Source organism: Rhinatrema bivittatum, chromosome 6 (genome assembly GCF_901001135.1).
Source record: "Rhinatrema bivittatum chromosome 6, aRhiBiv1.1, whole genome shotgun sequence".
Lineage (NCBI taxonomy): Eukaryota > Metazoa > Chordata > Amphibia > Gymnophiona > Rhinatrematidae > Rhinatrema > Rhinatrema bivittatum.
This window is the reverse complement of record NC_042620.1, coordinates 142414326-142427841: the sequence shown is the minus strand read 5'-3', so window position 1 is coordinate 142427841 and position 13516 is coordinate 142414326. Positions and strand designations below refer to the sequence as shown.

Below are 13516 nucleotides of genomic sequence, written 5' to 3'. Positions count from 1 at the left end.
AGCTTCTTGTTAAATACTTTAAAGAAGTTTTAGGTATCTCAGAGGATCATATGCCCTCTTTAAGATTTATTATATTATTCCCAAAATACCTCCTGGGGTAATAATAATTTAGAGGTTTCTAAAGTTTCTTCTGTTTCTTTCAATTTGACTAATGTTCTCAAACAATCAGATAATAAAATTGAGGAACAGTTCTTGAATAGGCTGGATTGGCCCATGTAGAATTGGGTATTTCGACACCCAGTGTTTACCCTGGAGAAAGCATTGGAAGTAGCAGACACTTTCCATCAGGCTCAGTTGATGCCAGAATTAATAAAGAAGCTAGAAAGGCAACCTGCCCAGAGTCCTGGATGTGGCAGTGAAAGTGCAAGACCTCAGCAATGACCCTCTGAGTAGATCAACTCTGATTCCGGACTCCAGTCCCACCCAGGCCCACCAGCTTGTTTTAATTATGGCTAGAGAGGCCATTTGCCCAAATACTGTCACTACAAAAGAAGCAAACCTATGGAGATGGGCCTGGTAACACAACCAACACTAAAGGTTAAAGCACCCACCAGCAACAGACAACCACCAAAGGGGGGGGATGTCCATCAAATTGGAGGGGAGAAAGAGTACCTGCACAAACAAATAGCAATATTAACAATATTTTCCCCTTTTGTCACTTTGTACTGGGCAGGGGCAAAAGAAGGACATTGCCCTTATGTTAAAGAAGAGAATGAAGAACCCTTTTGTAAGACACATGGAAGTAAAGGGGGAACAAGCCCCACAGGAGTGTTCCCAATGAGGAGGGAAAGATCACGTTGTCAAAGACTGTCCCTGGCTTGAAGATGAAGAATGGAAGCATGAATAGGCATGCACTTTTTCAAAGGTGCAAAGCTGTAATTTGGTGGTTGGGCCATGGGTGGGACTTTTGGACTTCATTATCTCAGTGCAGCTGAATGAAGTTCCCATCCAAGCTATCCTAAATTCAGGATGCAACAAGACACTCCTTAAGAAGAAGCAGCTAGCTCACAGACTGTATGTCAACTATAAGAAAGCGGCGACACTTGCTTGTATACATGGGAATCCGCAACAGTACCCTACCTGTCGGGCAGTACTGACAACTATGGCAGGGCAAGCCAGTGTAGAGGTGGGAGTGCTTCCCAAGCTCCCCTACTCAGTTGTTCTGGGGCACAATTATCCCCACTTTGAGAGACTGAGGTAAGCTTGATGCGGGTTCACCAATTGTTAAGACAACCCATTTCCAGAGATCTCACCTTGGGGGAGCTCAGAATTAGATGGGAAGAACTATAATGACAATGCCACCAAAGGAAGTTGGGGAATTCCAGTTATTAGGAAGACATAACATAGTAACAACGGCAGAAAAAGACCAAATGGTCCATCCAGTCTGCCCAGCAAATTTCTTAAGGTAGTAACCGCCACGCCGTGCAGGTTACCCCTTTGACTCTGTTTAGGATAGTAACTGTCACACTGTGCTGGCTATCCCCAAGCCTTGTGTTGAGGGAAATATTTACAATCTGACATGCTGCTTGAGCATGCTTTGCTTTTGGTCTTGGCTATAGAAGTAGTCCTGTGCTTTTCCCTGATGTCTGCGTATCAATACCCCATGTCTGAGCCCAGCGTTGGCTGTCGTCTGAATCCAATTCCCCTCCCCCCACCCCCTCCGCTGAAGCGGAGAGCAATGTTACAGTTACACCAAAAATATAAAGGCTAATCAGTTAATGGTAGCAATCCCATGCCTTTTGATTAAGGTTAGTAACTGCTACTCCATGCAGGTTACCCCATGCACCTTTTCTTCATTTCTGATCTCTAACCCTTAGGGATCAAGAAAGATGACATCTCCATGGATAGTCCAAGGCTCTGATGAGAATTGAACTCATGACCCCTGGTTTACAAGACCAGTGCTCTGACCACTGAGTTACAGAGTAGAGGAACTTACTATGAGAAAGGCGGAACAGTGAATACCCTGCGTGTTATGGAGAGAGTCAATTAGTGGACCCTTGGGCCGGCAGATTAGAGACAAAGTCCAATAGTTGTTAATGAGCCGGGAGGCGGACCCTAGCTGGAGCGGATTGGTGAAGTCTTCGCCCTGGAAACCCGAGACCCCCCCAGGAGACGCCCGTAGGGGTCCGAGTCGCTGGGACTTAGGAGAATCGTGAAGAAGTCCGAAGGTCGTGGCTGGCTGAAGACAAGGAGAATCGTGAAGAAATCCGAAGGTCGTGGCTGGCTGAAGACAAGGCAAACCTGGAACCGGAGCTGGAAGCAAGGCACGGCTGGAACAGGCAGGAACCAGAGCTGGAAGCAAGGCACGGCTGGAACAAGCAGGAACCAGAGCTGGAAGCAAGGCACGGCTGGAACAAGCAGGAACCAGAGCTGGAAGCAAGGTACGGCTGGAACAAGCAGGAACCAGAGCTGGAAGCAACTAAGCACTCAAAGGAGCGACCTCGTTGCAAAGGCAAGGTAAGGGAGGCAGGTGCCGGTTTAAATAGCCAGCCGGCGTCTGACGTCGAAAACAGGGCGGTTCAGCACTTCCGGGTGCTGGACCTACAAAAGCCGTCCCTTCGTGCGCGTTCCCCAGTGGGGGGAGGAGTCAGGCGCGGGCCTCAGCGGCATCTCCACTTGGGGAGAGCCGCTGCCACGCGGTCGGGACGGCCCGGGGAGCAGCGGAACACGGCGAGCGTGGGGGAGCCGGCGAAAAGGTAAGGACCCGGTCGCTAGCCTGGTGACCGGGACCGCAACACTGCGAACCCTTTAATGGTTCCCCAGAATGGGCAGGGAAGGGAATAATTAGAAGAGTTAGACAGCCTCAGCATAGGATGGGTAAGGAAAATAGGAGCATCAGTTTTCTCAACAGTATACCCCTAATAAGAAGTACTCAACTTGAGAAGTTTGAGCTGAGAGGGAGAGCTTGTGAAGGGATATACAGAAGAAAACCCCAGAACACCGTAAAGGACTGGCTCCAGAGCTGGCCAGATTTACCTTAAGCCCTACAACAGTAGGAAATCCTGGTCCAGGGGTGGTTCCTAGGGAGAGGGAATATCTAGCCAGGCCCAGGAGGGGGAAGAGGCCCCAAGAAGAAGGAAGCCTAAGAAAGGCCAATTGTGCTGAACTGTGAAATACACTGCTGTTTTGTTTTGAGAACTGCTGAGGTAAGCAGAGCTGCTTCTGTTTTGTTGTCATTAATAAAAAGTTTGAGAGAACAGCCAGAGTCCATTGGAGAAATTTCTTACCTGATAATTTCGTTTTCCTTAGTGTAGGCAGATGGATTCAGGACCAATGGGTATTGTGCTCTCCTGATAGCAGATGGAGTCAGATTTCAAAGCTAACGTCAGCCTACATATACCCGTGCAGCGTGCTTAGCTCTTCAGTATTGTCTTCAAAAAGCCATCGTGGATATATGTTGCTTAATACTTGATTAACTTTGAACTAGTTCAACTGATTATATATATAAAACTTTTGGAACTGGAGACTGCCAGTGCACTGAAACAATAAACGCAGACACCTTGGTAACTGCTGGTGTCTTGGATTAGAGGTAGGCCGTGGCTTACCCGTACTTGTTCAGTCTCGAGATTTGATATCCGAGGTTCTCTATTTCTGGGGCAGCCATGGGCAGGATGCTGAGTCCATCAGTCTACACTAAGGAAAACGAAATTATCAGGTGAGTAATTTTCTCCATTTCCTAGCGTGTAGCCAGATGAATTCAGGACCAATGGGATGTACAAAAGCTACTCCCCCCTGTAGGGTGGGAGGCTGCCCATGGCTGCCCTTGCGAAGGCTGTGTCCTCCCTTGCCTGAACATCCAGGCAGTACATCCTGGAGAAGGCGTGTAGGGAGGACCATGTTGCCACCCGACAGATCTCGGCTGGCGAGAGCAGCCTGATTTCAGCCTAGGAGACTGCCTGGGCCTTTGTAGAATGCGCCTTGACCTGTAGAGGTAATGGTTTTCCTGTCTCTATGTACGTAGCATTCATGACTTCTTTGATCCAGCAGGCTACGGTGGCCCGCGATGCCGCTTCTCCTTGTTTCTTCCCGCTGTGAAGAACAAACAGGTGGTCAGTTTTGCGCAAGGATTCTGATTTTTTTCAGGTATCTGACTAGGATTCTGCCGACATTCAGGTGGCGAAGGAGTTGAGAGTCTTCAGAATCCCTGTGCTCATCTGCTGATGGTAAGGATATGGTCTGGTTCATATGGAACTGGCCCAAAAAACAAAGAGGAAGATGGTCTAAAAAAGCCGTGAGGAATAAACAAATAGCCGAAAGTCCTTAGAAGTTCTTGTTTATTAAATAGACAATTGCCCGACTCTAGGCCTGAGTTTCGCCCATCAAAGGGCTGCTTCAGGGGCTAAAATAAAATAAATAATTTAAATTAAAGACACCCAGATACAGAAATAACAACATAAAATTTTTAAACATACAGAGACTTATAGTCATATGAATAAAGGTGCAAACGTGTACTGAAAAAAGGGGGGCAGGGCAAGAAAAGAGAAGCATAAAACAAAACCAAGGCATGTGTAACAATTGATTTTTTACCTGAGGATAACAAATTATCACTTTTTAAGATGTGCTCTTCAATCTCTCAAACCTAATCAGGAAAAAAATAAGACATAAAATGTATATCTCTCTGAAGGGAAAATTATTCCTTTAAAATTGGTTAATTTCATACCTCATTGCTAACAGTGTCCAAAACATGAATGTCGAGTTGAGTAGGTGTGCTCTTCTCATGGAAGTTCATAAACAGCCTTAAATACAAAATGATTCATATTAATACGGGAAAATTACAAAAACTTATTTAAAAATCGAAAGTAAGGATTAAAGTGAACTAAAGAGCATAATTACCTCCTGGGCACATGATTATTATGCACTCAAAATCTCAAAAACAGAGCGGGTACATAATTAATGTGCATTCAAAAAACAATATCACTTCGCGGCTCCAAACTTCAACAGGAAGCAATGTCCGTTCAAACTGCAGCAATTAATCTAAATTAAATAAGGGAACCCCATAAACTGTGAAATGGAAGAGGCAGCACAAGATTCATCTATATTTTAAACTTACATCCAGATTTACTAAAAATTGTTTAAAACAATTAAAATATAATTGTGATTAACGATTAGCTTCGCCTGTACCTAAAAACCAGTATACTTCTTAAAATTATGTATGCTGAGCTAAAAAATGAAAACATCAATTAAATAAATATATATAAAAATTGTAAAATACATTGGCTATTATAAATACACGGTATAAAAAAGATACAAAAAATGTCCATGGAGAAAATGACCACAAACGGGGGTATGGATATGGATTGCATAATGCGCTAGCAGCACGAGTGTAAAGATTATCTGGAGAAAAGAAATTGACCAATATCAGCCAAGTGATAAAAACGTTTTGTAAAAAAGACAATTGTATGTGAGATACACATTATATACCAAACTAACTATGATGTAGAAATATGTTGTGATTGGCGAGAAAATGAAATATCAATCATTTTTGGGCAGCAAGTCTAAAAATGTAGCACATATTATAATATGATTAATCTGTATGTAAAACTTAACTAAAAATCCTTAAACAATTTTTTGTAATTTTCCCATATTAATATGAATCACTTTGTATTTAAGTCTGTTTATGAACTTCCATGAGAAGAGCACACCTACTCAACTCGACATTCATGTTTTGGACACTGTTAGCAATGAGGTATGATCTTAACCAATTTTACCACCAAAATTTTAAAGGAATAGTTTTCCCTTCAGAGAGATATACATTTTATGTCTTATTTTTTTCCTGATTAGGTTTGAGAGATTGAAAAGCACATCTTAAAAAGTGATAATTTGTTATCCTCAGGTAAAAAATCAATTGTTACACATGCCTTGGTTTTGTTTTATGTTTCTCTTTTCTTGCCCTGCCCCCCTTTTTTCAGTACACGTTTGCACCTTTATTCATATGACTATAAGTCTCTGTATGTTTAAAAATTTTATGTTGTTATTTCTGTATCCGTGTGTTTTTAATTTAAATTATTTATTTTATTTTAGCCCCTGAAGCAGCCCTTTGATGGGTGAAACTCAGGCCTAGAGTCGGGCAATTGTCTATTTAATAAACAAGAACTTCTAAGGACTTTCAGCTATTTCTCATATGGAACTGGGAAACCACTTTCGGAAGGAAGGATGGTACTGTACGCAGCTGTATGGTGTCCAGGGTGAACCTGAGGAACGGTTCCCGACAGGATAATGCTTGAAGTTCGGAGATGCGCCATGCTGAGCATATTGCGATCAAGAGCACTGTCTTTAAGGTCAGGAGACGTAGAGACAGGGCACTTGTTGGTCTGAAAGACTCCCTTGCTAGGAAGTCTAGTACTAGGATGAGGTTCCATAGAGGCACTGGCCACTTTAGTGGTGGTCGGAGTTGTTTGACCCCTTTCAGGAAACGAGACACATCAGGATGGGTTGATAGTCTGATACCATCCACATCGAACCTGAAATAGGCCAGTGCTGCGACCTGGACCTTGAGGGAGTTGAGGGACAACCCCTTCTGCATGCCGTCCTGTAGGAATTCTAGGATCGTGGGAATCTTGGCTGTCCTCGGGAGGAGACTGCGATCTTAACACCAAGCCTCAAATACTCTCCAGATCCATATGTAAGACAGATGTGGAGAACTTGCGTGCCCAAAGCAGGGTGTTGATCACGGCTTTTGAGTAGCCGTGCTTCTTTAGGCTAGTCCTCTCAAGGGCCATACCGTAAGAGAGAATCGAGCTGGGTCTTTGTGGGAGATCAGTCCCTGCTGAAGAAGGTCCCTGTATGGCGGTAGACGCAGAGGATTCCCCACCAATAGTCTTCGCATGTCCGCATACCATTGTCTTCTTGGCCAAACCGGGGCAACGAGTAGGACCAGTTCCCTGTGGTGTTCTATCTTGTGGATGAACCTGCCCAGTAGTGGCCAGCGTGGGAAGGCGTACAGGAGGCTTTCCTCCGGCCAGGTCTGGATGAAAGTGTCAATTCCCTGAGATTGTGGTTCTCGTCTGCTGCTGAAGAATCTGGGGACCCGGGCATTGCAACAAGTTGCTAGTAGGTCCATGGCTGGGAGACCCCATCAATTTACCATCAGCTGGAAGGCTGTGTCCGCCAGCGACCATTCCCCCGGGTCTAGGATTTCTCTGCTATGTTGTCTTTTCCTGCGATGTGGGAGGCAGAGATCCCTTGTAGATTTATTTCCGCCCACTCTATGAGAGGGTCTATTTCTAGAGACACCTGTTGGCTCTTGGTTCCTCCCTGTCGGTTGATGTAAGCAACGGTCGTTGTGATGTCTGACATGACTCTGTCGGACTCGCCTCTGAGTCTGTGGCTGAATTGTAGGCAGGCTAGTCTGACCGCTCGCGCTTCCAGGCAGTTTGTTCCATCCCGCCTCTTCCTTATTCCATTGTTCCTGACAGTGGGCTCCCTACCCTCGCAGGCTTGCATCCGTGGTGAGCAAGATCCACTTCGTAGTGGATAGGTTTACGCCTCTGCTTAGGTGTTCTTCCTGTAGCCACCATTGAAGCTGCTCCCGCACCTCTGTCGGTAGCTGGAGGTGAATTGAGTAGTTCTGGGACACTGGATTCCATCGTGACAATAGGGAATGTTGTAGCGGCTGCATGTGGGCCCTTGCCCACAGAACAACTTCCAGAGTTGATGTCATGAGGCCGAGGACTTGAAGGTAGTCCCATACCTTGGGGCGGACAGAGTTCAACAGCTTTAGTAAATGATCCATTAGCTTCCTTCTTCATGGAGGGGAAAGGTAGACCTTGTTCTGTTTGGTATCAAACCGGACTCCCAGGTATTCTAGTGACTGGGAGGGCTTTAGACAACTCTTGGTTGTGTTCACGACCCACCCGAGTTCTTGTAATAGATTCTTGACTCTGGTGGTCACATGGTGACTCTCCTCTGGAGACTTTGCCCTGATCAACCAATTGTCCAAGTAAGGATGAACCAGAACTCCTTCTTTCCTCAGTGCTGCCGCCAGTACCACCATGATTTTGGTGAAGGTTTTGGGGGTGGTAGCTAGTCCGAAGGGTAAGGGCCTGAATTGATAATGCTGGCCCAGTATCACAAATTGCAGGAAGCGCTGGTGATGTTGATGGACCAGGATGTGAAGGTAGGCTTCAGATAGGTCCAGGAAGGTTAAAAATTCTCCCAGTTGTACCGTCATTATAACGAAGCGTAGGGTTTCCATGTGGAAATGTAGAACCTTCAGGTAACGGTTGACTGTCTTGAGGTCCAGGATAGGCCAGAATGTTCCTTCTTTCTTGGTAACGATAAAACAGATGGAATAGTGGCCAGTATTTTGTTGAAGCGTGGGCACTGGAGTTATTGCCTTCAGGCTGAGTAGTCTTGCTAGTGTGGTTTCCACTGCCAGTCTCTTGGAGTGAGAGTGACACGGCAATCTCATGAATTTGTGTTGGGGGGATGCTTTGGAATTCCAGAGAGTACCCCTCTCGAATGATAACTTCGGACAAGTGGGTCCTAACTATCTCGACCCATGTTTAGTAGAATAGGGTAAGTCTGCCCCCTATATCTTCTTCCTGTGGATGGGTTTGCGTCTTCTCATTGTGGTGTACCGCCAGGGCCTGCCCCTGAGCTTGCTCCTCTCTTAATGTGCCTGTTCTGAAAGGGCTGAGACCTTCCTGAAGGACGAGGTGCTTGGGACTGTGTATTCTTGGAAGGTTTAAAGCACTGCACTCCTCTGCCCTTGGTTCTTCTGGGGGAGGAGCGCTGATATATTATTTTGTTCCTGTCATCAGGTAATCAGGGTACTGGAGATTCACCCCATTTGTTGGCTAATTTCTCCAGTTCGCTCCCGAACAGGAGGAATCCTTTAAAAGGCATTTGTGAGGTTCGCTTTGGAAGCCGCATCAGCCGACCAATTCCGGAGCCATAATTGTCTTCTTGCCGCCACTGCGGTGGCAACACCCCTGGATGAGGTGCGCACGAGGTCTGAGGTAGCATCGGTGAGGAAGGAGACAGCAGGCTCCATCGCTTCTCTGGACGTGGTTGCGTCTCCGGCGAGGATCAAACAGGAACGTGCCACTAAGGTGCAGCAGGAAGCAATTTGTAGCGTCATTGCTGATACATCAAAGGACTGCTTAAGAATGGCCTCCAGCCTTCTATCCTCGGTATCCTTCAGTGCCGCTCCTCCCTCCACTGGGATCGTATTGTGTTTTGAGACTGCACAGATCATAGCATCCACTTTGGGGAAACGTAGAGATTCCTTAGCTGTGGGTTCCAGCGGGTATAGGGCTTCTAGAGCCCTCCCCCCTTTGAAAGTGGCCTCTGGAGCATTCCATTCTAGGTCAATCAGTTCCTTAATGGGCTCCAACATAGGGAAATAGCATGAAGCCTTATAGTGATACATCAGCATGGGATTCTTCATCAGTTCCGCTGTGGACTCCATGCCTGGAAAACCCAGTGTCTTCAGTCTGGGACACTAGGGTAGGTAATTCGTCCTTGTGGAAGAATCGGAGCATGGTCCGGTATGGCTCCATCCCTGTGGAATTTCTCCTTCTTCCAGGCAGTCAGTTTCGTCCTCTGAGGTATCTGGATCCCCATTAGAGAAGCTCTTGGCTAGGCGAGGCATGTCTCGAGAAGCCCGGGAGGTGCTGGGAAGTGCTCGTGCTTCCGGCTGGGCTTGAGTCAGGTGGACAGTAGGGGCTAGTTGTACCTGGACAAAGGTTTGCAGCCCTCTGAAAAATTCCACCCAGGAGAAGGTTCCTGGATCCATGTTGATCCCAGGAGGGGTTGTAGTGGGAGCCCCGGAGTTTTCCTGTGGGAGCGCCAAGTTGAAGATACTTAGGTCTGGGATGCCATCATCCGTGGTACCGGATCCCTCTCTCTGGCTGTAGAGGGTCTTGATTTGGTTCCTCCTCATTCTGTTCACACTGTTGGTACAGAAGGGATTCCAATCCAGGCTGGGCAAAGGAAGGGTCCCTTGGCTTTCTTGGATGGTGGTGCCATTATTTGTGCGTGTGTAGGGCTTAGGAACTCGCCCGTGCGTGGATGCGCTTAGCTGTGAGTGTTGGGTGTGCAGAAGTTATGCGCACAAAGTGCGCACAAGTTGTGTGCGCGGGCAATGGAGTTTGTGCGCACGAAACAGTTATGCGCCCAGTTGTGCATGTGGCCTAGTTGTGCATGCCGCTGTGCGCTCAAACCATAGTTAAGCGCTTAAGTTAGGAGCTTCGAGCCTACGGCCTGCCCTGCGCGTACCGATGGGAGGGGAAAATGGCGCCGACGACCCCGAAGGCAAGATGGCGGACACCCCCCCCCCCCCCCCGGAGGGTCTCCACGTGTGTGGACCTCGTACTGAATTGGGGCCTGCCCCAAAGGAGGGCTGCTCAACCCGATTTAAACCTCGTCGGAGGAAGGACGGTATGACCGTTCGAGCATTAGAGACCGGAGACTTAGAAGTAAATGTTTCTACTTTACCTGTTCTCATCACTTACCGATCGTCTGCCGGGCAGTCTCCAGCTGCGGTGGGAGAGGGAAATACCTTCACCGCCGCATTCGAATCTGCCCCCGCTGCCTTTCAGCCACCCTGGGGGCTAAGTCCACACTGGGATTTGGCAGTCGGACCAAGGCTCGCCTCTGAGGGATATCGAAAATCGACCTCAGGAAAGTCTCAACTGGGGGAGAGACCATTAGGTTTCACCGCAGGAGAAGTGGGGCTCTCTTCTTAAGGAAAATTTTCTTTCTTCTTCCTTGCTGTAAATGTAACACTATTCTGTTTGGGATAGTGTCCGCATCTGCTATGGAGACGGAGAAATACTGAAGAGCTAAGCATGCCGCACGGGTATATGTAGGCTGACGTCAGCTTTGAAATCTGACTCAACCTCTCATCTGCTATCAGGAGAGCACAATTCCATTGGTCCTGAGTCCATCTGACTACACGCTAGGAAACCTGAGTTTGTTCTCTGGCCAGTCAAAACTGTGCATGGTGTCACACCTTCGAATTCAGCATACAAATAATGTGACAGAGGGAGGCATGGCTTCTCAGTAATAGCACTATTCCTTTTCCACCAAGGATTAGAGTTTTTTCATTCATGTAAACACATCACATTTTTCTAAAGAGACTGCGTTTAGAAAGTTTCTGACAAAGTTTTTCTATCAGCTGACACCAGATTACAATTTGACTTAAGTTATTTCTACTGTAGCTAAGGTAAAACTTTTTTCCCGTTGATAGCAGGGCTGAATTAGCCATGCTGCCATGGGAAATGCCAATCAGGGCCCAGGAGGCGGAGCTTTACCAAGCAGAGTGGAGAGTTTTCAGTCTCTACGGCTGCGTGTGTGTTCCCACACAGGAAAGTAACAGATTCTCCTCAGTCTGTTTTCCGCTCGCGGGAGCACATGCAGAGCTTGATTCTCCTCTCTCTCTTTTATTTTTTCAACAATGTCGAAGAAACCTTCTGGGTTTAAACCATGTCCATGTGGTAAAATCATGTCTGTCACAGACTGACATGACCACTGTTACTGGTGCCTTGGACCGGACCACAGTCAAGCGGACTGTGAATTTTGTAAAAAGATGTCACCTCGAGCCCAGCGTCATCGGGCCTATAAGATGAGGGACTTACAGGGGGAAAATCCTCCTTCCGAGGCACACTTGTCTCCGGGCCCATCTAAACGGTTGGGCCTGAAGAAAAGAGCCTCAGGCCTCCAGGACTGGAGGTAAGGATAACCGACAACATTAGGAGCTACGCAGAACCCAGGGATCTGGGCCGAAAAGGTTGATTACGCCCAAGCTCACTACTTTGCAGTATAAAGAGCCGGGACAACTACAAGCGCCCTCTAAGAAAAAGAGAGCGCCGGAGGCGCAACTATCAACGTGGCCGCTGGAGAAAAAGACATAAAACAATGAGACACTGACCAAGGGCGCAATCGGCGCAACTGGTGCCGAAAAAAAAGAGCGACCTGGCGACGAAGACGACTCATTTGGTGCATCTGGCGCCAAGGACGGCGCGCACCCAGAGCCGGGCACAACGCATCCGGTGCCAGGGACAGCACCTGAGTCGCAGGAATCATCCACGGCAAAGCTGTCAGCCAATCAACGGCAGATGGAGGCAAGGCATGCGCCTCATTTGAAGCAAAAACATTCTTCCTCACAGTGTTCCACCTCAATTGATTCCTCACCAAGACACAACTCCCTTCAGTGGGGTGCACACATGATGCTCCCAAACGTCCAAGACGTCACGATCACAGTTCATCATCTTCTGGACATCGCCACAAGCATGGCCATCGGCATAAAACGCAGACATCATTATAAACGGTCATGGGTTATAGTGTATAATGTAAGCCAGTCGGCATTGAGCTCATCCCGGCATACAATACTGTCAAGGGCGGCATGCCCTTCAGAACGGCAGGTAGTACATATTCAATCATCTTCTACCTCCTCACATTCTCGCAGCACGGCAGGTTGGACAGGAGACTCCACATTAGGACTGTCAGGTAACGATCTTGATCCTTCTGACGTTGATGGGAGTTCAAGGGGCAAAACTCCACAGTCTGACCATCTCAAAATGGAACCTCGACCTGCGTTATCACCGTTGGCACAACATGAAAAACCACAAATGACGCCGCAAACTCAACAAGCTTTTTGAGATCTATCTCAGTCCCTAGCAGGTTTCTTTGAGACTCTACAGTCATCTTTTAGCTTACCTCCGGAAACACCATCCAGTCCTAAGGAACCAACAAAGGCTGCAAGTGCGTCACCTGTGGAGCCTATACCATCACCTGCACCTCCGCTCCCCACATCTCCAACTCACACACACATTCATCCCATGGAGATTCCGTGTCCCTTCCAACTTCGCCTACCTCCTCTACGGGCTACCCTTCGGACCCGCCGGAGCAACCACCTGAACTCTATTCCCATCCGGAGGATCTTTCTTATCCAAAGTTTTTGGATAAAATGGGGGCCATATTACGCCTAGTGGTGCAAAAGCTTCCGAAACCCAGAGCTGAGACACTTGGCCTATTAAAAAATTTTGATACTCCAGGGGAACCAAGATCCCTCCCACCACAGAGTGTTTTATACAGTGTACTACAAAAGTTCTGGGAAACCCCCTACATGTTACCAGCAATTTCAAGGAAAATAGATTTAAAATTCAGAATGAAAAAACCTTCACTGTATTGTACTCCACAATTACCACATGCATCCATCGTGGTAGAGTATGCGCTTCAACGTTCCAAAAAGTCGAAAACACATGGCTCCAATCCACCTGGACGTGATAACAAGTGCTTGGACGAATTTGCGAGGCGCATATATCAAAACGCAATGTTGACCATCTGCATCCATCATCACCAATTTTATATGGTCCAGTATATGTAAAAATGCATCCATGCGACCAAAGGTATGCTCACCTCAACTGGAGAAAATATCCCATCTCCACTCCTAGAAATGGAGAAGTGCTCTCGTCATCTTTTACAAGCTGTAGACAAAGGTTTCGAAACTTCGTCCAGAGCATCAGCTACAGCAATCGCAGTGCGGAGATTGTCTTGGCTAAGGGCTAGT

The 13516-nt window shown here is 47.2% G+C and overlaps 1 protein-coding gene and 1 non-coding gene across 8 annotated transcripts in view; both read right to left on the bottom strand.

The window, feature by feature from the left end:
* Positions 1-13516, bottom strand: part of PMS1 (PMS1 homolog 1, mismatch repair system component) — a 302687-nt gene that overhangs the window by 53554 nt on the left and 235617 nt on the right. The window contains exons 12-13 of one of the 7 annotated variants that reach the window (XR_003857404.1): positions 4834-4974; positions 4661-4736 (exon numbers count right to left, since the gene is read on the bottom strand). The exons of 5 other annotated variants lie outside the window; for them this stretch is intronic. The gene's annotated coding sequence lies outside the window, so the exon portion shown is untranslated. The remainder of the gene's footprint in view (positions 1-4660; positions 4737-4833; positions 4975-13516) is intronic. One more of the 7 variants, XR_003857403.1, reaches the window with a different exon arrangement.
* TRNAT-UGU lies at positions 1853-1925 on the bottom strand. The gene has a single exon. It is a non-coding gene; the product is annotated as a tRNA-Thr (tRNA).